This window comes from Equus asinus, chromosome X, assembly GCF_041296235.1.
Source record: "Equus asinus isolate D_3611 breed Donkey chromosome X, EquAss-T2T_v2, whole genome shotgun sequence".
Taxonomy (NCBI): domain Eukaryota; kingdom Metazoa; phylum Chordata; class Mammalia; order Perissodactyla; family Equidae; genus Equus; species Equus asinus.
This window is the reverse complement of record NC_091820.1, coordinates 111,849,841-111,877,613: the sequence shown is the minus strand read 5'-3', so window position 1 is coordinate 111,877,613 and position 27,773 is coordinate 111,849,841. Positions and strand designations below refer to the sequence as shown.

The 27,773-nt window shown below is 40.3% G+C and overlaps 1 long non-coding RNA gene across 2 annotated transcripts in view; it reads right to left on the bottom strand.

The window, feature by feature from the left end:
- LOC106824854 (uncharacterized) overlaps nt 1-27,135 on the bottom strand; it is a 219,234-nt gene extending 192,099 nt beyond the window's left edge. The window contains exon 1 of one of the 2 annotated variants that reach the window (XR_011499897.1): nt 26,941-27,135. This is a non-coding gene — a long non-coding RNA (uncharacterized lncRNA). Of the gene's footprint in view, nt 1-21,236; nt 21,531-26,940 lie in introns of those variants that run through there. The other variant, XR_011499898.1, reaches the window with a different exon arrangement.
- Between the last annotated feature and the right edge of the window lie 638 nt (nt 27,136-27,773).

Sequence of the window (27,773 nt, the reverse complement as noted above, 5' to 3'; positions counted from 1 at the left end):
AACCAGAGAGAGACCCCAGTTTCCTCACCTCTAGGCAAACCTGTGAGGAAAAGGTAAAAGGAAAACTGTAGGTGATGTAATTTTCTTTAGAGATTTATCATTCCCTAAGAGGGCATCCAGTGAATGATTCTTGACCTCTGGATCAATAATCCTTTACAATCAATCAGGTTAGGGTCTAGCTCCTCCCACCTGAGAGCTAAGGGTGCATATGAAAAGACAACAGGAGTGGGAAATAATGTATCTGTTCCCCAGTGGCTTTGTTGCACCAGTGAAAGGGAGACAGGTATGGAAAGAATGGTTTAGCTTTCTAGTGGTCTCCCTGGAGGTACTTGTTATAGCCATTATGTGCTCATGAAAACATGTTTCCCCTCCTTCTGGGCATACATCGAGACTGTATTTATCAGTATCCCTTATAGACAGTTGTATTCACGGCATAGATTTTTGCCCAATGGAATACGGACCAAAGTGATACATAACATCTCGAGTCCTGACCCATTAAAAAACCTAATATATAATATCCTTCATATTATTTTCTCTTTACAGCTGGATGGAATGAAGATAAACCCTAGAGCAACCTTGGGAATGCCATGTTAAACACAGCCGAGCCATAAGATGAAAGGAGTCTGAGTCCCTGGATCACTACTTGAAGAAGTGATATGAGTAAGAAAGAAACTGTTGGTTTAAGCCACTGTGATTCCAGGGTTTATCTGTTACAGCAACTAGCATTTACTCCAACCAATACAATACTACACCTAGAATATTTGCAAAACCTTTTCAGAAACACAAATAATCCAGCATTTACCATCTCTAAGTGGGGAGAGTTTACATTCTTTTGGGACAAGTGGTAGAAGTAGCAATGTTATCTGTTAAGATAATTGTTAGTTAGTTTCACAAGATGGAAAACAACGACAAAAAAGCATAATTGATACATCTACCAATGCAAATACTATGCAACAACCATTGAAAAAAATTTCCCAAAAACTTCCAGGGCTGAAATAAACATCATTCTTATAAGAAGAAAACTTATCTAGTCAGCTCTGGTACCTAATCAAGTTATAAAATGAAAGAGGAAGACGTTACTAGCAAGTCTCCACTACAACTGTTAGGCATGAATTCAGTTTGATAGTGTCATAAATGAACAGTCCTCAATGAGAGCCGATGCTGCAGTTCTCCACAGAAAGGCTCCAGGCTGCTAAAGCAGCTAGAGGCTGCAACACTGCAGCTTCCAATCTGAAGGCTGAAAACATACAGGAGGTAGGCAGGTGTATAAAAACAGCCAGGAATGGGATACAGGGAGGAAAGAATGGAGAAGAGGGAAATCTCATATGTGCAATTCTAGACTATTTAATTTAGGATTAAAGTTCCTAAATTTGCGTTGATTTTGCTCTTGGTTTATAGTTACATGGTTTTAATTCTGGAGGTTCCTCACCTATAAAAGCTTTCTTGATGAGGCAGGATCCATCTGATTCATCTCTGAAGAGGGACTGCTCCTGGTACAGTGTAGACTTATGGTAGATTGTCAAATAATGGGGAATGAATGAATGACAAGGACAAAATATTTAGCAAAATGCTGGGAAAGGTACTTTTCTAGGAGCCCCATAAGACAGGAGGGAGAGGTTACCACATAATATTTGGGTCTTTGCAATAATAAAATCTTCTACACATCAATCAAACAAATATTTATCTAGTACCTCCTTTGCGCCAGTCACTGCAGTAGAGAAGAAATAAAAAATCCTACCCTCAAGGTAGTGGAGCAGAGATACAAGTCAGTTGGCACCTAGAATACAGTACAATCAGTACTCTGATAGACAAAAAGAAGTACAGGGTGCAATGGGAGCCATGTGATTCTAGCTTGGGGAATCAGAGTAGATTTTTCAGAAGACATTCATTGAATACCCACTGTGTGCCAGGTCCTGTGTTAGATGCTGGAGTTTCCTGAGACACTTGCTTCTGTTTCAAGAATCTAAGAACTCATGGGGGACACAAGGGAGACATATCCACCCAACAACCCCAAGGGAGTGGGAAAAGTGCTGAACAGAACATATGTGCTATAGGAGCACAAAGGAAGGCACCACTAACCCAATATTTCCAAGCCTGTCTCTCCTAACTCAGCTCCACTTATTCTACAACCACGACAGAGCAAGTGGTTTCACATGGCAATGCCCCAATGTGCCCAGAATGAGGACTCCTTCATCCTAGGACTTCCTAGAGGTGAAGCCACTCAGTCCCAGAAGGAAAACACAGAGATTTCTGAGCTCCTGTTCATCTCAGTGATGCTGGGCTTAGACACTCCCTTTGAGATGCCATTCCTCAAGGAATCTGATTCACACCATTAGGCCCCCAAATGCTTTTTCCCTTTTTATCCAAAACTCAGTTATTTGTCCTTTATTTAGGAAACTAAGTTTACATTTAGGAGCCTGAAATAATTAGTTCTGCTTATTATATCTTACAGCCCAAAAATGGAGAAAGAAAACTCAAAAGGCCTCACTGGTTACATAAATGATACAGAATATCTATTGGACCAGTCTCTGGGGGACTCAATGATGGCCTCCATCAGACAAGATCAGGAGACTCCCAATTCAGAACCAGAAAGCCAGAAAGCCAAAAGCTCGAAGGAATCTTAGAGATCTATAATCTATGTCAACCCCGAAATTTTACAGATGAGCCAAGTGAGGAAAAGGGAACTTCCCAAGGCCCAGCAGATAGTTAATGCGAGAATTAGAACTGCATTCCAGGCTTCTCAACCACTTTTGAAAACATAAGATTCAGGCCAATGTAGGAGTAGCAGGTCCTCTAAGAGAGTAAAAGATTTAAGAGAAAGAAAATTGAGGGCTCTATGATCCAGCTGGCCCACACCACAAGGAAATCCTCCCTCCAATACTAGTCCTGGAAAATAAATGGGTTTGATTTCGTTAGAGGAACTTCCAGATTTCCTTACATTCATCCCTCATCTCCCACCCCCAACATAAACCACCACCAGCTTGGAGGAAAAATAAAACAACAGCGTTGGATTGCTCTCTTTGGGAGCAACCCTATTTACTCATACCAAAGCATGACATATAAAGAATGAGAGAGGCCCTGCAGTTAATAGGAACATCCCTTCCTTTAGGGGTATTCCTCCACACCACCAATAGATCATATACCAGCCAATGAACACTGATGCACTGAGGTCCTTCCAGAATATAAATTAACGAGCACAACTCCCAGAGTCTCTCTCACTTCAGAGGGGCTGTGTCATGCAATGGAATGGATGGGGAAATGTTGATTCATCCTGTACAGCAGTGATGGAGAAGCAGAAGGCACCTTGCGGGCAACAAGCAGCATTTGAAGTCAGCAAAGAAGTACAGGGATGAGGCACGGGCTGATCCTCCTCCCCTAGGCCCCAGCCGCCCTCAGAATGTTGTCAGAAAATGAAGAGAAGGTACTAAAAGAGAGTCTCAGACCTGAAAAATAAAAGCACAAGACCATCACATCCCCAATATTTCTTCCCTTTCCCTCTCCAGTTCCGGAAATAAGAAGTGTCTGGGCCTGGGTACCTAAAAATATCTTTCCAAGACAGGGAACAATTGCCACATTGAAATGATGGAGCCCATCAAGAAATCTGAACAGATAGATGCTGTAAAACATGGTTTTGAAACCAACAGTTATTACAGTCAAATTCTTTAAAAACAAAAAACCTCGCAAGCGTTCCAGTTGAGTATTGCTCTTATCTCAAGACTTGCACATTCAAACAGAAGGGAATTACATATCTCTTACTGATATCCTTGTCCTACTTCCAAATTCAGCCAGCATCAAACACGGGAAAAGATGAGAGGGTAGGCAGCAATGAGAGAATAATTTATCTCCACAAAATAAAGGTCTTATAGGACCCTCCAAGACCCAATTTACACAGATGCTTTCTTCCATCAAACTCACATTGCACTTGGGATTCTTTTTCACCTGAATGAGAGAAAATGGTTTTCAAAGTACTGAGCTTAATTGATTCGCAGCCACACTAACTCAGACCCCAGAGACTCCAATTACATATCTCGTCATACCCAGGGCCTGTGGGAAGCAGACTTTCCCCTGAGATTTGTAGATGGGGTTTACAGTCAAGTATTATGATTAACCCAAAGTTCTTCCTTCAAGAGGGATGGAAGAACACCACAGTTCTCTCATCCTTTATGCAGGCTTAAAAAAGCTGACTCTATAAGAAATGTGATACAGCATCTTATGATAGCCAGAGTGAGTAGAATTCTGGACAAGTCAAGTGAGTTGATCAAACGCTTTGTTTTCCTAGTTTACTTATGTCACTATGCTAATGAAGCAAAGATGGGAGGTCACATTTTCTCTTCTCAGGCAAGAAGTTAATAGCTCTGAAGCACCGAGAGACAGGACTCAGATATACCAAGCACTTACACCAGGTTGTGTGTAAATTTTTAGGAGCTTGAAAAGCTTCAAACACTTTCAAGTGCTTTCAAGCATATTAGCCTTGCTTCACACAAAGTATAATAAGCCTAGTCGATGGCAGAGAAATAATAATGTTGTTAATCCAAGCAGCTTGGAAGTGAATCATCCACTCCAACAATCCAGATTGATTTAATGCCTTTTGGACACTATGACTCAGTCCTTTCCTGGAGGGCTAATGGACAATCACTATCTCATTTAGACCCCATTCACACTTTTCCTTGTTTCTGCATGGACAAACAAGCCAATGGCTTCCTGTGATCCAGCCGGAAATATTGGCCTTAAGTGATTGTTCCTCCACAGGAAGAGCTTGGCTATTACACAAAACTCAGGGCTACAAACACATTCTTCCTTAAATTTATCAGCCCTCTTTGGTAACTGATCTTAACTAGGAAAGGTGGTGAGGACAAGGTCAGTGTGAACCAGGGGAAAATCCAAATCATAGGATGATTTAAAAGCAATAGTTTTATTACTCTCAAAGAAAAACAGCTCAAGCTGGACTCAAAATGCTTTAAGGAAGTGTTGTCTCAGAATGGCCCTGAGAGACCTATTTAATGAACAATTAGGAATTATTTGTAATTGGTAGATCAGTTACTGCTATGTAAAGGGGAGCTTCTAAACTAAAGTATTTATAGTTTCTTAAGATAGTTTAAAGTCTTAAGGGCAGTAAACAGTCCTATATGAAAGCAAGACAAAACTTTCAATGAAGAAAAGCTTTGCTAATATTAACAAAATGGTAATAAATGTTGAAGTTGGGTGATAGGTACATGGAGGTTCATTATACTATTCTCATTATTATTTTTTGTATGTTTAACAGTTTCAATAAGCAACTTTCAGGTCAGCACTCTGAGTTATTACAAGTTTGAAATTACTGGGATTAATATTAGAGCTTTGACTCTATTAAAAATTTTTATCAAAGCTCCCAGACCCTTGAACTTTACTCTCCCCAACTCAGCCTGCCTTTATTCAAGCTCAAGGCAAGGGTAATTGGGATCCTACAGTGCCATAACTTGTTTTGCTTCTAGTGAAAATATCAAGTGAAGCCTGAGAGATGGGAAAGAGAAAATACTGGGCCAGGAGATGAAGGGCTAGCTTTGAAAGCCAAAGCCTGTTTTGATGGCATCACCTGCTGTCAGCCTCCCACTTTCAGAGGGATTTGTTATGGAGAGAAATTGTCCTACATTCTCTCTCTTGGTTGGTTCTGTCAACCACCATCATAAGTAGGCCACTTTCTCCTGGCCAGAATAAGCTGAGCTAGATGGAGAACCCATGGGGCACTATGGCTTCGGTCCATTGCTTTACTCTAAGGAGGGAAAGACTTTCCAGGCTCTGGAGTGTCTTGCATACTGGGGCAATTCTTAGTCAAGCACATTTCTCATTTGCCTTTGTTCCAATGAATATCTTCTTGGAGGGGCTGGGCAGTGACACTTAGAAATCCTCCTATATGCGAATGTTTCATTTTACCAACAGAGTATTTCCAGGCAAGAATCAGCAATTCCTATAAACAAATTGCACTCTCCCCAAGGCAAAGTAAACTAAATTTAGGAAGGAAGATATTTTACAAAGTGAATTCCATATAAGTCATGCAGTACAGTAGGCTTTTTCAAGACTTCTGAACTGCAGAAAAAAGATAAAAGGTTGGATAAACTGTCTGCTGCAGTTAGTCACTTGGAATAACTAGCACACTCACAAATCTACCCTTGTCTCCATGGAGACAGCTGGGCCTAGCAACTATCTAAACATTACACTACGAGGTATTGCAGATAAGCATTAGAGGCCACAGGGGAATACTATAGGTAAAATGAAAAATATGTCTGACCATCTCAGATTACAGTCCTACCATGACACCGTGGGATTCTATGATCCTACCTTGTGTTTTCATTCGCATTCCCATTGGACAAATTTCCTTCCCTTTAAGCAAAGAGGAATCTAAAGCTGAAAGATCCACAGTGATTGAATTGACCTTAATGTTCATGGGAGAAATTGTCTTAAAGGCAGTCTTGGGTGTGTATTAGGTCAAATTACCTTTCATTCTGTTAGGCAAAAATTTTTGACTTATTATGTGCTTCTCATTCAAAAACTTACTATGTGGCAGGTACTGTGCTAAGTACTGGGAAAATGGAACTTTTAATTTTGAAAGATGCTTTCACAACTGTAACTGCATTTGAGCCTCTAGATAATATATGAATTGTCATTGAATGCATTTTATAGATAAAGAAATTAAGACTCTAAGAAGTGAAAAGATTTGCCCAAGGTCACACAGCAACATTGCAGTGGACCCAGAATATGAACACTGGTCTCCTGACACCAAATTCTATTTTAGTTTTAACTATACCAACACCTTAACACTCAAAAGCCAGTCACAGAGCTCCACAGTGGGAGATATGTTAGGATGAATGAAGTCATCTGACCCAGCATGGCCCCCAAATAGCACTCTATGAATCTAAAACATAATTCTTATGACTACTTTTCAGTTTGTGAAATTTTATCAAGCTGTATACTTATAATATGTACACTCCTCTGTATGTATATTATATTTCAATAAAAGTTTTTTTAAAAGAAAAACTTTCTTTCCTTATTGTCTTGAAAGTATGCTTTTCTGTATAGCTGATCCTCAGAACTCACAGGCACTATGCATTCAACTTTTATGCCCCGGGGGTCAAAGAGCTATACTTTTTTACATGCAAACCCTTTTGGATTTCTCCTTCCTAAGCCACTGTCTATATTTTGCCTCTCTCTCGTGGGGACACTGTAGGGTCAGAAAACCCCTAAAGCCTTTCCTGCTCGGTCTTACTCTGAGCCAAAGGGGAAAAGGTGCTCTAACTGGTTCCTTGTAGACTGGACCCCGTGCCCCACCCCCAACTGTAGTTCATTTTAATGACCATCTAGTTATCAGAGTCAGCCATTTTAACCGACATTTTTTCACTACCATACCAAAATCATTGATCTAAAAGCCCTGTTTAGAGTATTTCCAATTGACTAGAGGAAGTCATGCAGTCAAAACTAGCTTTTTCACACAGTACCTTGACTCTGAGGGCAAAACACTATGTGGTCACTGAACTGAACTGCAATTTGTGAAGGAGCAGATAAAAGGGACCAAGCTAAGCACCCTTTCCCTTTTAGCTCAAAGACCCTCTGAGGCTTACTCACTCACTTCCAATAACTTATCTGTTTTACTGTTGTCACAGGAGCTGTGCTCAGCTATTTCCAACCCTATACCCATAGCAGTTAGTTTTTCCAACTGAGCTCAGACAACCAGGGGCACATGAATTGAAACCCATTTACCATCCTGTTTTAGACTCTTTCTTCCCAAATTCCTGCATCCATATGATCTTTTTCAACAATATAACCTTATCAGGGTAATAAAGAACAACATGTATCACTATCTTTTTTTCTACAGATAGATAAAGCAAGACCAAAAGAATGAAGCAGTTTTCATAAAAGCACCTTGGTAAGTAGGGTTGATACCGCATCTCTTAATCTCAAATTCGTGTGCCCAATGAGCAGTAAGTCAAACACTGAGACATCAGTGCTTGGAGATGGAAAAAGGTTTATTTGAATTGGCCAAAACAAGAAGGTGGGAGCATGGGTTCACTTCACAAGAGAAGAAAACAGGGAGTTTTATAGAGCTAAGGGGCTTGGCAGCAGGAGCTTCAGGGAAACAAAGGAGTCACTGCCGATAAGTCCCTTAGCAATCTGACTTCTGAGCACCAACAGCAGCTGGGGGCCGGCGATCCAGTGATCACAACCTCACCAAAGGCATTCTCTTTCTTCTGCAAAAGAAGCTCATAAATCCTTGAGACTCCTGAGTCACCCCTCAAGTTAAACAAGAAAACAGCAAATTGACAAGTTTCATCTATGTCTGTGCTGGGAACAAGGTCGAAAGGTAATCATGTTCTTATTGAATATCTACAGTAACCCTCAGGTACCCAGCTTCAAGTGTTTAGCACCATTTTGTCTCTGATATGACAGAAATAAAGTTGTCTTGAACTAGAAAAATAGCATCAAGTCTTTGCCTACAAGTAGCCAGTAGATAGCTCATACGATTTCAGGTTCCTTTTACCCTTCTACTGGCTGGAGCAGCTGATTTGAGGGAGCACAGGGATTTAGACCAATCCACAGGTTTCTTAACAACCTTCAAATGTTTAATAGTTAGTCAATACCAAAAAGGCAGCAGGTTGAATATGAGGATAAAAATTAGGATTAAAAAGGGAAACGTGGGGAGGGAGCTACTATATCAGAGTGATGGAATGCCTCAAATCTGAACTGCCAACAGCCAAATCATTGGACATTTGGGTCATTTCAGTAAAACAACAGAGTTGTTTTCGTGGATGGATGACTCGGTGGATAAATATTTGTCTAGCAAGTTATTTAGCATTACACAGATCACAGAATGAATCATAGACACAGAAATAAATCAGATAGTAAGGACTGACTATTACATTAGAGGTGAGAATATTGAGGCCCGGATTGGTTAAGCATCCTGCCTAACCTTAAGCAGCTATTTAGTGAAAGAACTATCATTAGACTTTATGTCTCGTGACTCCCAATCTAGTACTCTTTCCACTTCATTGGCTGAATCTATCACTATTTAATTGTATGTTTGGTCATCATGCAGATGTGGCTTAAATAGAAAACCCATGAAAAAACTGCCCTATTCCCAAATGAAAAGAATACCAGAAAAGACCAAATAAAATAAGTATTTCACACTTATAAGTTGAGGTTTAGGTCTAAAACCTAAAGCGAAAGAAGTTTCTCTCATAACCCTTGAGAAGGCAGCTATTCTGGGAACGAAGTAGGTCTATTAAGGGCCCTAAAGTCCTGAGTTATTAATCCTGACTTGACTTCGACAAATTATGTAATCTCCATGCCTCAGTTTCTCCATCTGCACATTGATAACTATATACCATAGTAACATAGCTCTCAAGTATCTCTAAAAGTAAGGTAACCATGAGGACATCTTGATTCTTAATTCTCACTTTCCCCACATTTACTTAGTCACCAGTCCTGCTAATTGGATTTCTCAAATATCCCTTAAATTCAAACCCTCCCTTCCCTCTTTAATATTCCTGTTTTAGTTCAGACCCTCCTTATCACTTGCTTAGACTACTTCATCAAGCTCCTGACCACTGTCCTTGCCTCCAACCTCTCCCCAACTCCAGTCCATCCTCCACACTGCCACCAAGGTACTCTCTAAAAAAATCAACCTGGCTATGCCATGCCTCCATCAACTCTTTATTCCCTGAATGATAAAGTCCAAAACCTCTTAGCACAACATATAAGACTCTACTCCATCTGTCCTTCATCTACATCTTGTACAACTTAACGTATTGCATCACTCCTCCTGATAGCCTGTCCCCTATGCAGATAATACTCCAGTCACCTTGAATTTCTTACTATGCTATCAACACAGCACATTGTTTAATGTCTTTTTATCTTTGCAAGTCCTATTCCTTCTGCCTGACATATATATCTCCTCCTTTCCTCTTTTAAAAATTCCCTCTTATCCTAGGGGCTGGCCCCGTGGCCGAGTGGTTAAGTTCGCGCACTCTGCTGCAGGCGGCCCAGTGTTTCGTTGGTTCGAATCCTGGGCGCGGACATGGCACTGCTCATCAAGCCACGCTGAGGCAACGTCCCACATGCCACTACTAGAAGGACCCACAAAGAAGAGCATACAACTATGTACCAGGGGGCTTTGGGGAGAAAAAGGAAAAAAATAAAATCTTTAAAAAAAAATTCCTCTTATCCTTTAAGACTCAGCTCAAATGTTACCTCTTCTGTGAAACTTCCCTAAGCTTTCCATGAAGAACACTTCCTTTACATTCCCATAGCATCCTGGACACAAAATCATCATAGCACTTATGTTCTTTATGATAAACATACTGTATTGTCAGTTTGTCTCCTGAGTTTCCTAAAGGGAAGGCTGTATTTTTTTCATCTCTGTATCCCAAACTTATAGCACAGCACCTGGCCCCAAACGTTGCTCAATAAATGTTAAGTAAATGAACGGAGGAGCTATGGTAAGAGCTGCTATTTACGGTCAACATATAACATAACATATATGTTCAACAAATAAGGCATGATTAGGCTTCCTCGATGCTCCCATTCTTTATCTGAAGCTTTTATCAAAGGATTTAGGGAATTTAGAATTTCCAGCTGAAAGAAAGTAAAGTTTGTCCTCACTATATCTTTCTTCAAGAACTGTTGACCATTCTGTGGATATGAAGAAAGGAGATTGACCATCAAAGTTTATATTTCAGTCTTTCAGCAGCAACGAACCTCTCATTGTACCACTCCACTTCTAATTTTGATTTAAATTCCCTGTCATTATATCACATCTCCCAAAATAATTTATTTTCTCCTTTCCTCCTTAATACTCCCAACTGTATCCCCCCCATACACAACTAAGGGCTGATCTTCACTGCATGTATTTAAGTAAACTGCCAACCCATTATGCAATTTTCATCAGAAGGCTGGTAATAAAGTAGGACCTTCTCCAAGGTCATTCGTATACTCTCTGATATCTGGGAAAGTGCTGAGAGAAAAACAGGTAGATAACTCAATCTGTCATGCGGATCTAAGGAGACTGTACAAATACCTCATTTCCATAACAACATTGTACTTGGTGTCCCAACATAATGAACGAATATGCTATGACTGAAGACTAAACAAAGGCTAATGGTAAATGCATTAATTAGCAACCTGTTTACACTTCTCCTGGGAAGGATGGCCATTTGTTATAGCTGCTGTCATGCAAGAATACTGACTGAGTTTGGGCCTTCACTCTGAGAATGCATATAAATTTGTGAGATTCTCCCACATTATCATTTGCTGACAGGCATTAATGACACTAATGAAGGCAGGAGACCTTGATTCAAACACACAAATGATTAGAGTTGATAATAGATATGTGAACAGGGCCCTCATTAATGAATTTGTTAATGATGCAGAGATGGAAGTTAAAAACAGGGTGTCTAGACATGTATTTATTGCACCTCCACCTCCTTCAATCAAAGATAATTCTTCTATCTCTTTGATTTATCCATTTTTAGTTATATACTTAAGAAAGCAGAATAATCATGTTTTACTAAGAGAAAGCCAGAGAAAAGAGAATAGATCTAGCTCTATTGACTTAATGACAATTATGAATGAGAATGTTTCACGAAGTGAAAAGATCACTAGGTCTTCTCTTAGGAAATACATGATGATAGATTGCAAATTACAGGATTTATTCAGAGCAGAAGGAGCATTTACTAATCATGCCCAAGTCTAGTTCAAGACTTCTAGTTTAGAAAAAGATAAGTGTATTATTACCAACTTGCCTCTCACATCATTGATTTCTTAGGTAACTCACCCTTGACAAACAGTCACATTTTAGTGAGGGAAATGATATGTGTTGACAACATTTCTGTTAACGATTTATACTTTCATTATCTTTTTCATCATAATTCAATGGTCAAATCCTTCTATTTCTGAACAGGAGAAGACAACAGAATGCCAATGTTTGCACAGAGTCAGGCCTTATAGCCATTCAACTGTTTTCACTGGTTTGACCAACTTGTAAACAAGTTTTATTGAAGACATAACTCAATACAGAATGCCAAAACTGGTTGAGGCAAACAATTCTAAAAAACAACTGGTTTGTCCAGTATGGGAAGAAATTAACAAAGCTGGTCACATTATTAAATTAGTCTTTTATTAATTACGTTACTGCAGAAACCCATTACTTCAAGCAAGGTGCTCAAACCAGAGGTCCTGAGTAGGCGAAATCGTATTAAACAGTGAACTATACATTAGTTATATCAAATTGCATTATCAACCTGAGAATTCCAATGATTAAATTGTGGATGGAGCTATGTATTGTGAGGCATGGGACAGATAAGGAGGCCTCTGCCATCTTTTAAGTGAAAATTTATTCTCTTAAAGCTTTAAAAATTGTATAATGCCACATAAGAGGCCCAGAGTGAAGGCAGAGACATTGCATTTTTAAGTGATTGCCCACTTAGGTTGTTAGGCTTTGTAGGAGTCTGTTTTAATAGGAATCTGGTTTGAATTAAGAGTAAAATGGAGCTGTAACATACAAGAGGCATAATACTAGCCCTGAATTTTGTCTCAGAGCTAAGAGACAGATGGCTTCCCATTGCTTCTCAGATGCTTTTATGTTATAAGAATGTTGATTAATTCATTCTGCTAAGAATCTGTATGCTGTGATTACATGATCAGGCAGTTCCCCAGAGAACATGCAGGAAATGGAGAGGTTCCAGCTGCCTCTTGTTGCCTTTGTGTTACAGATCCATATTTTTTTTGTCATAATTGGGACTCTCTCCACGCAGGGTCCTGTTGCCTCTGGGCCCGACAGTCAGCAGGTGGCATCTAGGGTTCAGCTACAATTTAGAGCTGTGACTCAAAACCACGAGATCCACTTGAGCAGATTACCAAAACTGCAGGGCAAAGCTGATGTTGTGAGCAAAGGGTGTTAGGGCATAATTCTAATTGCCAAGGTGCTTGGCATCACAAGAAACAAACTGGTCCTATTTTCAAGAAATTTCACTATTACTAAGTAGCTAGCTGGTAATGGGACAGTTCAGTCCATACAGCTACACTGGATATGCATTGCAAACCAAGTTTATTCACCTATTTATTCCTTCATTGATGTAATGAGTATTTATTGAGCATCTGTTATGTGTTAGGCGTTGTACTGAGTGCTAGGGATACAGCAGTGAACAAGAGAGACACAGTTCCTGACTTCACAGGATTTATTTTGTTTGATCCAGGGGTAGTACAGTATAGAGTTGAAGGTCTCTGCAACCAGCCTATCTAGGACGTAAATCCCAGCCCTTGCACTTACTAGCTTTGTGACTTTGGCAGAGCACTTGCCCTCTCTGTGAGCCTTAGTTTCCTCATCTGAAAAACTGTGATAAAACCAGTACCTAATTCATCGAGTTGGTATAAGAAGTAAATGGGTTTTGTATGTTAAAAACTTAGAACAATGTCTGTCACATGGTCAGTACTACATAACTGCCAGATGTTCTTGTTAACTATGTTCTGTAGTGTTTGTTGATTATCCTGGAAACGACAGTCTGAAATTCATGATTTATTGCTTCCAAGGAGCAGTATGTCTCCTCTTAGCACTCACACCAAGGATTCTCCTACTTCTAAGGTAAAGGGGTCAGCATAACTTCAAGACCTGCTACCATTCAACTCCTAAAGCAAATCTCTGTCATCTCTTGGCTTCAATTACCTCATCAGTAAATGAAAGCCTGTAAGTAGATGATCTGGTAGCAGTAATTAAAAACACTGGGTTTGAATATTGGTTTCACCACTTACTAGCTCTATAATCTTGCACGAGTTAATCTTAAGAGCTTTCCTCTGACTTTGGTGCTCTGCAATGTCACCATGGTGTATCTAGAAAGCAGATTTATTTTTATTCATTCTACTCAGGATTCATGCTTCCTGAATCTAAAGATTCATATCATTCATCAATTCTGGAAAATTCTCAATCATTATCTCTTTAGAAATTGCCTCTCCCCCCACCATTCTCTCTAGTTCCTCCTTTTGGAACTCATTTTAGACATATGCTGGACCTTTTAAATCTATCCTCCATGTCTCTCAACCTGTTTTTAAAGGTCTCAAATAGTGGTTTAAACACACGATGCTAAAATATCTAAATGTATGCCCTCAGTAACTTTGATTTTAAAATCTTGTCAATTAACGTAGTCAAGCAGACAATTTGACTACTTTTTTTTTTAACTTGACTAGTCATCTGAGTGAACTAACTGTTTTTAATGCCCTAAAGATGGCCATAAAGAAAACAGACCAGCCAAGGACTTCCAAAATTATTCTCAAATCAAAAACTAATTATCATTTTTGGAGAGAACATGGGAACTGTAAGTTAAATGGAGATGCTTTCAACAATAATTACTCATCTCCCACATTACAAGTTACAAAAAAAAATTGCTAAAGCACTTAGAAACAAGCTTATACCATTGTCACATATTGCAAAGGAAGAGGACCAAGATAGTACTTTCCCAGTAATTGTACTTCTGGGGAAAGTACAAGATAGTACTTTCCCAAAAGTAATTATTTGCTTCTAAAATGGAGAAAAACCTCTTAAAATATTTTACAGGTGTCACATTTTAATACAAAAGACTTCCTTTAAAAAAGTATTAAATACAAAAAGTATTAATTGCCTTCCTGTAATGTGCCTAGCACTGCATATGATCCTGAGGCTATACAAGAAATCAAAGACACAGCCCCTGTCCCTAAGGTATTTGGAGTCTCTTTGGAAAAATACAAGCTAATCACATGAGAGAGGAAAGAACAGATGGAGAAAACTTTCATCTAGTATTTTCTGGGCATGTTCACATCTAATCCTCACCACATTCCTGCAAGATATGTTGTTTATTCATTCATTCACTCATTTAAATGATGTAGGTATGCCCAAGGTCAAACCACTAGCAAGAGAATGCATTCAGATTCAAACTCAGGTCTGATGCCAGAGCCATTATTTCCACCATATTACACTGCCAAATAATTAATTAAATCATACAGATTAAGTAAGGATACTGATAAGAGAGGCAGTACAACATATGGTTGAATTCATAGAATTTGAAGTCAGACTGATGTGAGTTCAAAGACCAGCGATGTGACTTTGGACAAGTTACTTAACCTTCCTGAGCCTCTTTCCTTATCTGCAAAATAGGTACAGTACTAATACCTACCCATAGTGTTCCGAGGATGATATGAAATAATGTACATAAAATATTTGACATAGTGTTTTCCAGAGTAAATAATAAATAGCAAGCATTATTAGCGTAACACTATTTTTAAAGTTTCTTTTGAACCCCAAACCAATTTTTCCACTTCTGCATTCTAAAGGAGGAGGTATACTTCATACCAGCGGGGATATGTTCCCTTCCCCTCACAGGGACTGGTGGGAAAGGAGAAGAAAAATACATTTCATGGCCTCTGCCAGTTCATTTGTGCTGCTAAAGCAAGGGACTCTGGAAAAGATGGACTACTATACATAAAAGATGTTTTAGATATGGAAAGGAAGGCCCTAGGCAATAAAGGGTGGAAAGCCAAATTGTTCTCAGTTAACACAGCAATATAAAACTTCTCCGTCAACCCAAATCTTGAGTTGACATCTGGATAACATAAATAAGAACTGTGGGAGTTCAAGAGGGGCAGATAAGATGGGAGATCATCTGTGACATGTCACTCCACTGATCACCATGTTCATTCACCTAATTTGGCTACATAAGAGAGGCCCCGTGCTTTCTTCATTGCTTCATGAGCACTGCTTTCAAACCTTTCCAGATAATGAAAGCTCGTGTTTCCTTTCATCAGGGAGCAGCAAGAAGCTGGACCTCCCTGCTAAAATTACAGAACAAGTTGTTAAAAAGGACCTAGAATAATTGGAGAGGGCTGTCTGAAGGAGATGGGTTTTGGCTTGGACCTGACAGTGTCAAATGGATTCAACGTGCAGTGCAAAATGCAAAAGAAAGATTCCAGGAAGAAAGATGGAAATAGAAATAATACCTCAACAAGTCTAGCAAAGAACTCTTCCCTGGAATACAAAGAGCCCCGACTGCCTCTTAAATACAATTATCAACATGGCGCCAGTCTTCTCATGACTTCCACACAGAGGGAAGAGGCAGTTAATGACCATGGAGCTCTGCTTGTGTTGGGGGAAGAAGGTGAGGACAGCACTGGGATAAAAAGGGATAGATACCTCTCTGCAAATGTAGGCCTGGCAAATTTCCCTCATACCGCATCACAAGCTGGACTATATAAGGGTTGTTTAATCACTGCTTTCCCCTCAATCCAACACTCTGACTCTTACTGGGTAATCTCACTGGGTTACAGTTGAGAGATCAAATAACCCTTAATTATTTAATCTTTAATTATTTAGTTTCTCATCTGTAAAAAGGGGGTAGTACCTCCTGTCATACTTATTGAATCAGTTAAGATTAAGTTTGGCTGTATATAACAACAAAAACTAACAACAACATTATGTCTTAAATGAGACAGAAGTTTATTTCTCTCTCATGAAGAGAAGTCTGGAGATATGCAGTCAAGGACTGTTGTGGCACCTCTACGGCCATCAGGGCCCAGGCTCTATCCCGCTATTCTACCATCCTTAGCTTATTGCCTCCTGTTTCAAGACGGCTATTCAAGCTCCAACCACAGTTCACCTCTGAGGAAGTAGGAAGGAGCAGAAGGGCTTGCCCCTCCCTTTAATACCCTCCTAGATATCTCACACAGCACTTACACCTACATCTTGTTGGCCAAAATAACAATATAAATAATAGCTAGTATTTCTAGAGGGTTTACTATGTGCTAAGCACTTTTTAAAGGCTTTACAAACATAAACTCATTTATTTATCATAGAAACTCAATACAGTAGGTACTATTATCACATCATTTTACAGATGCAGAAACTGAGGCACAGAGAAGTAAATTAACAGCTAGTAAGAGATGAAGCAGATATCTGAACCTTACACAGCCTGAGTCACAGCACCCATGTGCCTAACCAGAGTGCTTCAGTGCCAGAACATGCTAGGCCTCACCTAGCTCCAAGGAGGACTAGCAGTCTTTTTGTTGGGTAGCAATTAACTCAGCAAACTATTGAAAGTTTTTATACTAGCAAAGAAAGGGGAAACCGGTATTAGAAAGCAAATAGCAGCCTCTGCCACACCTATGTCAAAGGTTCGAGATAGTGTCTGTGACAGTATTTTGAAACATAGTAAAAAGCAGTGTGCAGATCTGCAGGTAGAGCAAGTTGCCCTGTCAGTCCCCAGAGAAGTATTAGATAACCCTCTGGGAATTCTGGGACATTTTCTCCTGAATTGGGCTAGGAAAACTCTATCCAACAAACACCATTGTTTTGTCTCTCCAATATAAGAATGTGAAAGTGAAATGGTGTTTGGTAGAGGTCCCCGGGAAAATCCCCTGTAAGGGGAATGTAGGCCTTTCCAAACAAAACTCATGTCATAAGGAAACTTTCTCTCATCACCAGACTGTTCCCTAGAGTAGAGAAAGCCTGTAGGCCTCAGACATAAAAGCTGGTTGATACAAACTGACTGCATGAGGGCAGATTGAATTTAGATACTGTATCAGTAAGGGTTCTCTAAAGAAACAGAACCAACAGGATACATGTATATGTATATTAAGAGATTTATTTTAAGGAATTGGCTCACAAGACTGTGGAGGCTGGCAAGTCCAAAATCTATAGGGCAGGCCAGCAGACTGGAAACTCAGGCAGAATTTCTATATTAGTCTTGAGGCTGAAATTCCTTTCTCTCTGGAAAACCTCAGTTTTTGCTCTTAAGGTTTTCACAGACCCTCACAGATACCAACGCCACTTGTAAAATGAAAGTGTCTAGTCAGATTTTAGCTATCTGTCTTTTAAAAATGACTAGTTAATTAATTTTGCATGGGGTGCCGGGGCCCTAAAACACCAGGTCAACCCTCCATATGATCAGGCCTCCAGGTGGCTGCTGTTGGGTACTCCCAGGCCACGCCTCTCTGGCTCCATACTGTCAGTTAGAGATATCGGGCAGGAGCTGAAGTTTCTCTAGGACCAGCTAAGGCAATAGGCCACAAACCAGATCAGTACTGTCATTGCTGAACTTGCTAGGACCTACTGATGATAAGTGCTGTCTACCTTCTAGCCAGAGAAGAAGGATCCAGCTCCTTCTCCTTTATTACACTGCCCTAAACCCTGCCTGGAGTGGTGAGAAACCATAACCCTTAACACCCCTCTTTGCCTAGGGATCCCCCACTTTCTTCTCCACCAGGTCTCTTGAGGGACCATAAAAGGCCTTAAAACTTGCTTAAATTTATATCCATATTCTGTGGAGCTGTGCCCATGTAAAGGTCTATTCATCTGGAGAAAGTACCTGCTTTACTCTCTCCAGAAACTAGAAAATTGATCTTTCAGTTGGTTTGAAAATTTTCTTAGGAACATTTTCCTTCAAAGAAATCTTCTCCCCAAATCTACTATGTTAAGCAAAAAAGGCAAAGCGTCTGTGATTTAAAATAGAGGGTCCTCCACTAACCTCTCTTGGCTCCCTGTTCATCCTGCCCCCTTAAGGGCCCCTAAAGGAGCTTCTCAGAACCCCTAGGGCTCTGCCAGAGCAGTTTAAAGAGCGTGATGGAATGGATAGGATTCCACATATCTAACTAGATAGACATAGATACATGTCAAGGAAGCAGTATTGTGTTGAGGTAAAAGTATAATTCTAGAAACTTTAACTCCCTATAAGGTAGCCTTCATATCTACCATCCTTGGGCACGTATATAACATTTTGGGGCCTCTAAAAATAGAATGATAAGACCTTCCTCAAAAATATCCTGATAAGATTATATAACATAATGAATTTTTTTTTTAAGTTCTTCAAAAGTTGGAAGTCAAGGCCGTGTCTGAGGGTAATGTGATATCCTTCAAGTTGGCCCAACGGCTAAGGAAGATTCTGTATGAGCATCCAGGCTCATAAACCTTCTAAGAGGGGGACCTGCCCAGGTCAGCCACTATCTCCTGATTTGTGTGTCTGGAACAAAGCAACATTGAGCTCAATAAACCTGTCTGGGTTAGCTGATCCTCTGGCACATTTTGTTTCCATTTGAAGAAGCTGATCAACTGAAGGAGGCTAAATAAGTTTTGGAAAAAACAATTACACAAAGTTAAACAGATGACTTTACAGTAGGACTTATCAGAGCCTTAACATGAATAACGAATCTCTAAAAGGCTTTATAGCATGCAGCATCACAAACTTATTTAACAACAGAACACTTTTTGTTAGCAGAACCACTATTTCCATTTGGTGGAACACCTTATATAACATAGTTTAAGAAATAGTGCTTCACAGAGATGCACAGTACAGGGCAATTTTATTATTACCATTTATTAGAATGTCCTACCATTTCTACCTACTGCTTGTCCTTAATCCTGAAAGATTGTGGGAGATCCTCAGAATGCTTCAAAGAGTGTCATTAGAGCTTCATAAAGTGTCACATGATCTTTCCCCAACTAAATTTAAAATGCCAGCTACAATTTACTAGACTTGAAATTAAGGCTGAAATGTTTCAGGTAAAAATTGAACACACAAATGGAAATTCAGGAATCAAGAAGGAATGAAGAGGCTTCTTGGCAAAATGTACCTTCTAGAATAATGACCTTATGTTTCTCTTCAACAATAGTTCCTCAGCTTGGAATGGGTCTAGCCATAGAGCTTTTCTGAAAACAATGCCTGTGTCTACACATATCATCTAGCTTTCTAAAGAATGCATGATGTCAGCCAAACATTCAGGGGTTTCACCTGGCCATTTTAGGAGGGAGGTGCAGAACTAACCTTTTCTTTTCAAATTCATTTGCACATTTAGACACAACCCTTGACACAGATAATCTCATTTCCATTCAGCACTTCAGTGCCATACCTTACTTATGTAAAACTGAGCAAACCTCATTAAGGGGTGACCTAGACCACTGAGAAAGCCAAACCTGCAGGTGCTCTGGCATTGGTAGCAGCCTGCACGCAAATACCAAACATTTATCAGCCCACCAAAATTTTATCAGGCTATTATCTGATCATTCTGCCTCTGAATTTAGTTAAGGGGAATAATGGTTGGCCCGTGGCAACTATTTTACTCCTCCTAGTGCAGTGGTTCTCAAACTTGAGCCTGCCTTAGAATCACCTGCTCCACACAGATTGCTGGGCCGCATCCCCAGACCTCAGAGTCAGTGCCTACATGGTATTGGTACCGGCATGGTAATAAGCTTCTTTTCACCTCTGATGTAGACGGTCTGTGGACCGCACTTCAATATGTTGTCATCTTAGACACATCAGTCAATTGCCACCAAATAAAAACTGGTGCCTAGGCGAACTCAGATCCAACACACAAACTTTCTTAAGATGTGGAAAACTAAGAGAAGAAGGGGTATAACCCAATTCACCTGCAGGTTCACTTTCTAATAGTGATGTAATTATTTTACTAGGAAAATACATTATTAATTTGTTAATTTATAAAGAAAATAAAAATATCTTGTTTAACCCTTACTTTTAATTACAAGCAACTCATTACTTAGTGAAAGCAAAACTAAAAGAATTAGAAACTCCTAAGTACAAAGTACCTTTGCCTTTATTGAAATGCTGTGTTAAACTCTATTTACCTGAACACTTTCTTTTTTCCCTTTCTTTCTTTTCTTTATTTCAGAAAAGACATCTGAAGGAAGGCTATTTTTCAGTTGCTTCTGGACTCTTCTGGGATATTTTTAGGGCACTAGGCTCTGCCACTTGGGCCTGAAAACTGCCATTCCTTCATAATTTCATTCAGCAAGGACTTACTGAGCATCAACAACATGTTTGACACATCGCTAGGCATTAGAGATGGAGTAGTGATTAAGAAGACAAATCCTCACCTGCATGCAGCTTACATTCTAGTGCAAGAGATATACTAGTAACAAAGCAATTACAAAATACAGTAAGTAGTACAGGGTACAATGAGATCACAGAAAAGGAGCACCTAACCCAGATTTGGAGGTGGGAGTAGATAGTCAAGTTTTCCCAAAAAATGTATCACCCAAAAGGAACCTGAAAGATGAAGTAAAGCTGAGGGAGCAACAGAAAGAGTGCACCACTTTTGAGGAATTGAAATTTCAGTATGACTGGAGCACAGCATGTGGGGGGGTGGGTAGAGCAGACTATCGGGAAGGGAAGGCAACTGACAATACTGAAAAAATGTATATTGTTTCCTTAATACTTCTGTTTCTGTGTGAGCTTTCTTACCTTATAGTTTTGTTCCATCATCATTGGGTTACTAAACTGCAATGGAAAAATACAAATTGGGGTGACTACCTGGTCCACAAAGATACCCAAGTGTCCCCATCTGTACTGTCTCTCCCCTCCCTTCTTTTGATGAGCCACTCCTCCTTCCCTCCAGCTCTAGGCATGTGTCCCAAATTGTAGCTGCCATTCTTTTTACATGATTCAATATCCTTGGTCATAGTAATTGTCTGAGAAGTGAACACTTGCTCAAAAACTGGCCACAGATAGAGTTCCATACTCCTGGCCACAGGGATTTGTCTAGTGCTAGACATACAACTCATGACAAATCAATCAGAGCTCTTCCTCAGGTTTTTTTGGACTGGAGCTGGCAAGGAAGAACCCCTTCCTCTGTGAGTATGTGTGCACAGAGCTAGCAGCAGCCAAATCTACCACCATATGGAGAACACTGTCTTCAGCATAAGAGAATGAAGCCAACACAGAGAGAGGAGCAGAGACAAGAGGCTGAGAGAAAGTCCTGACAGCTTTTGAGCCTCTAGTTTTAGTCCCTAAGCCCAACACTGAGCTGCCCTAGTTCCTGTCCTTCCCAAGGCCTGGTTGGTCAGCATTTTCTCCAAACCTGTGAGCAACCAGGTACCCTTCGTATAAAGTCTCTTTTCACTTGAGCTAGTTTCACTTGGGTCTCTGTCAAATGCTTGTGTGCTCTCTTGTGTACTTGGCATGTTCCTCTGAACTGCTTTTCTTAAAGTGAGTATGGAATAGCCATGAATATGTAGCTTATTTCTAACTTGCTCAAAGCTGTTTCTCCATTTCTTCACCTCATTTCTTTGCATCTTTACTCACTTTCTCTCTTCTGAGGATTTAGAAACCAACAACCAAAACAGAATAAGGTTTCACACAGGACTGAAAAGGCCTCCTCACATCTACCTTCCTTACTGACCTCCCGGCAAAAACCATTGCTCCACAGGGTCAATTAGCTACTTAAAGGTGAAGGAGAAAATGAGTAAAGTAGACCTTTTCAGAGAAGCTCTCCACATGCTTTCTAGCCCCTGGCTTACATCACCTGAGCCACTCAGTACTCTTCCCTAACTGGGTGTGCAAGTTATGGAGGAAAGGAGGTCACCAAGCAAAGGACACAACAGAGATGTCCAATAGAGCCCACTGTTGACTCATACTCAACATGGCAAAAACAGAACTCATTGTATCTCCCCCAAACTAACTCATTGTCCCAGCTACCTTGTCCCTTACCTTATCATTCTCCTAGTCACCCAGACCTGAAATTGTGAGATTTATCGTTAATTTCCCTCTCTCTACCAGATCCTGTAGCCAGTGAGATACTGATTCTTAATTTTTTCTTTGAAATGTCTTTTATATCCATTCTTTCCTCTTCATTCTCACTGCCAGAATCCATATGCAAGATCTATCACTTCCTCCATGACCAATCTCTTATACAGTTTCTCTGATATCACCTCCTTTCCCCCAGCTCTGGCTGAAAGGACCAAAGATAGGTCCCTGGTCCAAGGGTTACCAATCTACACTCTGGCCAGTGACCTAAGACAGAGCTTGGTACAAAAATATGAACTAGGACAATCAGATTCTCTCTCAGGAATTTGGCCTAAAAGTACTAGAGGGAGAAGGAGGGGAGGAGGGGGGAGGGAAAGAAGAGGGAGGGGAAAAGTAAAAAGGGAGGGGGAAGGAGAAAAAGAGGTGGGGAGAGAAAGGGAGGGGGAGGGGAAGAGAAGAGAGAGAAAGGAGGGGGGATGGGGAGAGAGAGAGAAGCAGCAGGAGCTGAAGCTGAAAGGATGCCTAGAGAGAAGCCATGAGGAAGAGTCAGAACTATAAGGGAAAAAGTAGAAAGCTGAAGCCTTGATGTGCCATACAAACCGAAATTATAAGGAAGCAGAAAGGATGAGTAAAACAGAAACTGGGAACTATAGAAAAGATAACCTGAGCAGTGGGGAAATTAAAGCAGGCAGTAGTGAGGCAGAATAGAGCCGAGTCATGTTAATGGTAGAATGCTAGAGTGAAAAAGTCTCAAAATCCTACTGCTGAGGTCCCTGAAGCTGCCATGGATCCAAATACAGTTCCCATCAAGTCCCACTGCACTCTGGTTCTTGATGTTTGAGTCCCCTAAAATCTTTCTGCCTTATAGCTCTTTTACAATATCCCCCACCCCTTTACTTAAGATAATTTGAAAGAGTCTCTACCCCTTGCAAACAAAAGAGCCTAATGAAAACAGTTCAAATCGAATCTTGTCTGGCTCCTGAGACACACATTATCTGGCCCCACGTGCCTATCCAGCCCTATCCAGTCCCACCAACTCTTCAACAAGAACACTCCACTTCAGAAATATCAATCTTGCTGAACCATCATTGACTGCCCCCATACATTTATACAGCATAGTCAGTCCTGTCTCCAGACATTACCTGGCCCTTCTGCCTCAAGTACACTCACGTCTCTTCACCCAACCAAGTTCTAGTCATGCTCTAAGCCCTGCATCCTCCAGGAAGACTTTCCTAGTCTTTCCAGCCCACATTACTTCTCTCTCCTCTTTCCTGCTAAGCCCTATAGTCTGAATCACAAAATCTAGCACTCCATTTTAAGCTGACCTGTATTTTTCTCTACTTTGTCTAGGTTTTTTTTAATCTCCCCAACTGGCTCTTGAACTCATGAGGAATAGAAATATATTTCATATTGTTTTCAAGTAGCCCACTGTACCATGAACACAGTAGATATATTTGTTGTCTGAATGGTATCTACATGGAGAACTAACAATCTAAGGGGCATATCATAGAACCTCATTACTACAAAACAATCACTAATGAGAAGACTTTACTAATGGGGCCTATGCTGAGAGTGTGGTAGTTGAGATAATATCCCAAGAGAGGGCTCAGCTCAAGGTGAGGCTGCCCTCAGACCTAAGGAGAGAACTATACCTTTCATTTCCTCCAGCAGGGGAGAGAGAATAGCAAAGGTCTGAGCCCTAGAAATGTTGCTAACTGCTGGATATTATGAGAGATCTCTCATTCTACTCTAGGAGAAAGCGTAGAACCCTGACCTCATCCTCCTTTGAGAACAAGAACCTCAAGACATAGGCTAGGGAAATGCCAATCTTTTTCTCCATTCATCCTGGCAGCTTAGGTCCTGAGCTGCCCACCCTGGAGAAATGCTCTGGTCCCCTCTTCTGAGGACAGCTGCCTTTCCAGGCTAAACTCAAGTCCCCTTTGAAAAATGCCACCATTCAATGTGGGACTTTTAAATATCAAGAGATGCTGAACGTTCTTGTTAAAACTTTCCCTCAATCACGGAATTTCAATACAAGAGGAAAGTGCGGCTCTACCCAGGGTCATTTCCAAAACTGATAAGGAACCCATACATCAGCAGTGGCTATTTTGACACTCCATTATGAGTCATAAAATCTCTATTCAACACCCACTTCCTAAGCCCAGGGTATTATTTATTCCAAGGGTTCAGTAAGAGGTCTCGACTAAGCGCAGGATAATCTGCTTCTGAAAACCATAGTTAAGAAAAGGGCAAGTTTCTTGTCATCCTCAGAAACTGATATGCAAAAAATAAATCTGACTAAGAACATGTGGGTGGGAAGGTACATGGGAAAGAGGATTTAAGAAAAACTTCTCCCATGTTACCCACTCAGAAGCTATTGCTAAGCTGTGCCTTTATTTCTTGGTTTCCTGTTTTTGCTTATAGCAGATAAAAACTTGATGGCAATGATCTTAATCTTCTCTGTCAGCCTTCCAAGCTCATGGAGAAGGGGGTATAAATTGTTCCCGTCTTCAGGCAGGAAACTAAGGTTCAAGAAAATGGGCTCCAGCAGCAGATGGAAAATGTGGAAGGTCCCCAGAGGCTGCTGTGCACACATCCAGAACTGCCTCCAGCTCTGGGACAGGGAAGGCATGTCATCAAGGAATCTAGATGGAGGTGCAGACATGTGACATCAGGAAGCTGGAAAATGTAGATGAGACATGTTAATAGAATTAAAGGAGATTTATCCTTTACTTAGCTAGCCCAGGGTTTGAAATTCCAACATTAGAGGCTCAGTTATTTCATTCCTTCCTTCCTATATTTGTTGCCTTTTCCCTGGATTCTTCTTTAAAAAGGCAAATACCCATAGGAGGGATTACATACAGTCACTAACATTTTAGTGAGAATTAGTCTGTCAAATTCTTTCACTAGGTTGAGAGAGAGAGAGAGAAAGGGAGGGAGGGAGGGAAACAAAGTCATGTTTTCCTGCCACCTAAAAAGGAATCCACAATCATCTCTGCCAACTCGAACATCAGAATGGGTGTCCGAGATGGAAAGCTTCACTTTCAGTTTCCTCTGTGTCTAGTCAAGAGGCCTGCCAGCTACCTGAGTCCTTATATGTTTGGAAGGGATGTTGATGAAAGGAAGTCAAATTGAGAAGTCCTCCCAGCGCCACCTCCTCCTTCTCCAAAACCCATCACCATAGCCTTTTGTGAAGACTATCTGAGCCATCATGGCTTTATTTATATTCCCTCAACCTAGAATGCCAAGTCCCAGCTCATTGCCTTAGTACTAGCTGTTTTCCCTGCCTAGAATGCTATTCCCCTTCTGAAATTTACATAAATCAAATACCCCCTTCTCAGAGGGGCCTTTCTTATCTGGTACATATCTACTCTATCACATCGCCAATTTATTTTCTTTATAACACTTGTTAGTACCTTATTTCATCTGATTATTTTTGTTCACTTGTTTAATGTTTTCTCCCCTCCATACTACCGACTAGAATTTAAAGAGAATTTCAAGACTAGTATCTGTTTTGTTCACATATGGGCCTAGAACAGTGCCTGGTCCATAAAAAACACTCAGTAAACATTTGTTGAATAAATGAATGGATGGATAGATGAATGAATGAGTCCCTACTCTCAACCCCAACCATAAGTGGATGCCCTCATGACTGCATTAAAAAGATATTACATAAAGAACTCATACAACTCAACAACAAAAAAATGAACAACCTGATCAAAAAATGGGCAGAGGATTTGAACATCTTTCCAAAGATATACAGATAGCCAATGGGCACATGAAAAGATGTTCAACATCACTAATTATTAGGGAAATGCAAATCAAAACTACAAGGATATATCACCTCACACCTGTCAGAATGGCTATTATTAAAAACACAAGAAATAACAAGTGTTGCAGAGGATATGGAGAAAAGTGAATTCTCATACACTGCTGGTGGGAATGCAAACTGGTGCAACCACTATAGAAAATAGTATGGAGATTCCTCAAAAAATTAAAAATAGAAATACCATACAATCCAGCTATTCCACTTCTGGGTATTTATCCAAAGAACATGAAAACACTAACTGGATGGGGGCCGGCCCCACTGCCGAGTGGTTAAGTTTGCGCACTCCACTGCAGGCGGCCCAGGGTTTCGTCGGCTCGAATCCTGGGCGCGGACATGGCACTGCTCATCAAGCCACGCTGAGGCAGCATCCCACATGCCACAACTGGAAGGACCCACAACTAAGAATATACAGCTATGTACCGAGGGGCTTTGGGGAGAAAAAGGAAAAATAAAATAAAATCTTAGAAAACACTAACTGGAAAAGATATATGCACCCCTATGTTCACTACAGTATTATTCACAATAGCCAAGACTTCGAAGAAACCCAAGTGCCCATCAACAGATGAATGGATAAAGAAGAAGGGGTATACTTACTTGGCAGGAGAGATAACATGATCCTAAAGAAGATGTGGGGTGTGTGTGTGTCTGTATGTGTATATACACACACAATGGAATACTACTCAGCCATAAAAAAGGAAAAATAGTACCATTTGTGACAATGTAGATGGATCTTGAGGGTATTATGCGAAGCAAAGTAAGTCAGTGAAAGACAAATATCGTATGATTTCATTCATACCTGGAAGATAAACAAACACACACATAGATAAGAACAGATTGGTGGTTACCAGAGGGGAAGGGAGGGGTGGGTAAAAGGGGTAAAGGGGCACATATGTATGGTGACGGATTTAAACTAGACTGTTGGTGGTAAACATAATGCAGTCTATACAGAAGTCAAAATATAATGATATACACCTGAAATTTACACAATGTTATAAACAAATATAACCTCAATAAAATAATTTAAAAATATATATATATATATATATATTGCTCAGCATCTGAAAAGATGCTCCAGATCATATGTCATCAGGGAAATGCAAATTAAAACAACAATGACCTACCACACTACACAACGATTAGAATGGCCAAAATCCAGAACACTGACAACACCAGATGCTGGTGAGAATGTGAAGCAGCACAAACTCTCATTCATTGCTGGTGGGAATGCAAAATACTACAGCCGTTTTGCAAGACAGTTTGGTGATTTCTTACAAAACACAACACATTCTTACCATACAATCCAGCAGTTGTGGTCCTTGGTATTTGCCCAAAGGAGCGAAAACTTATGTCCACACAAAAACTTGTGCACAGATGTTTATAGCAGCTTTATTCATAATTGCCAAAACTTGGAAGCAACCAAGATATCC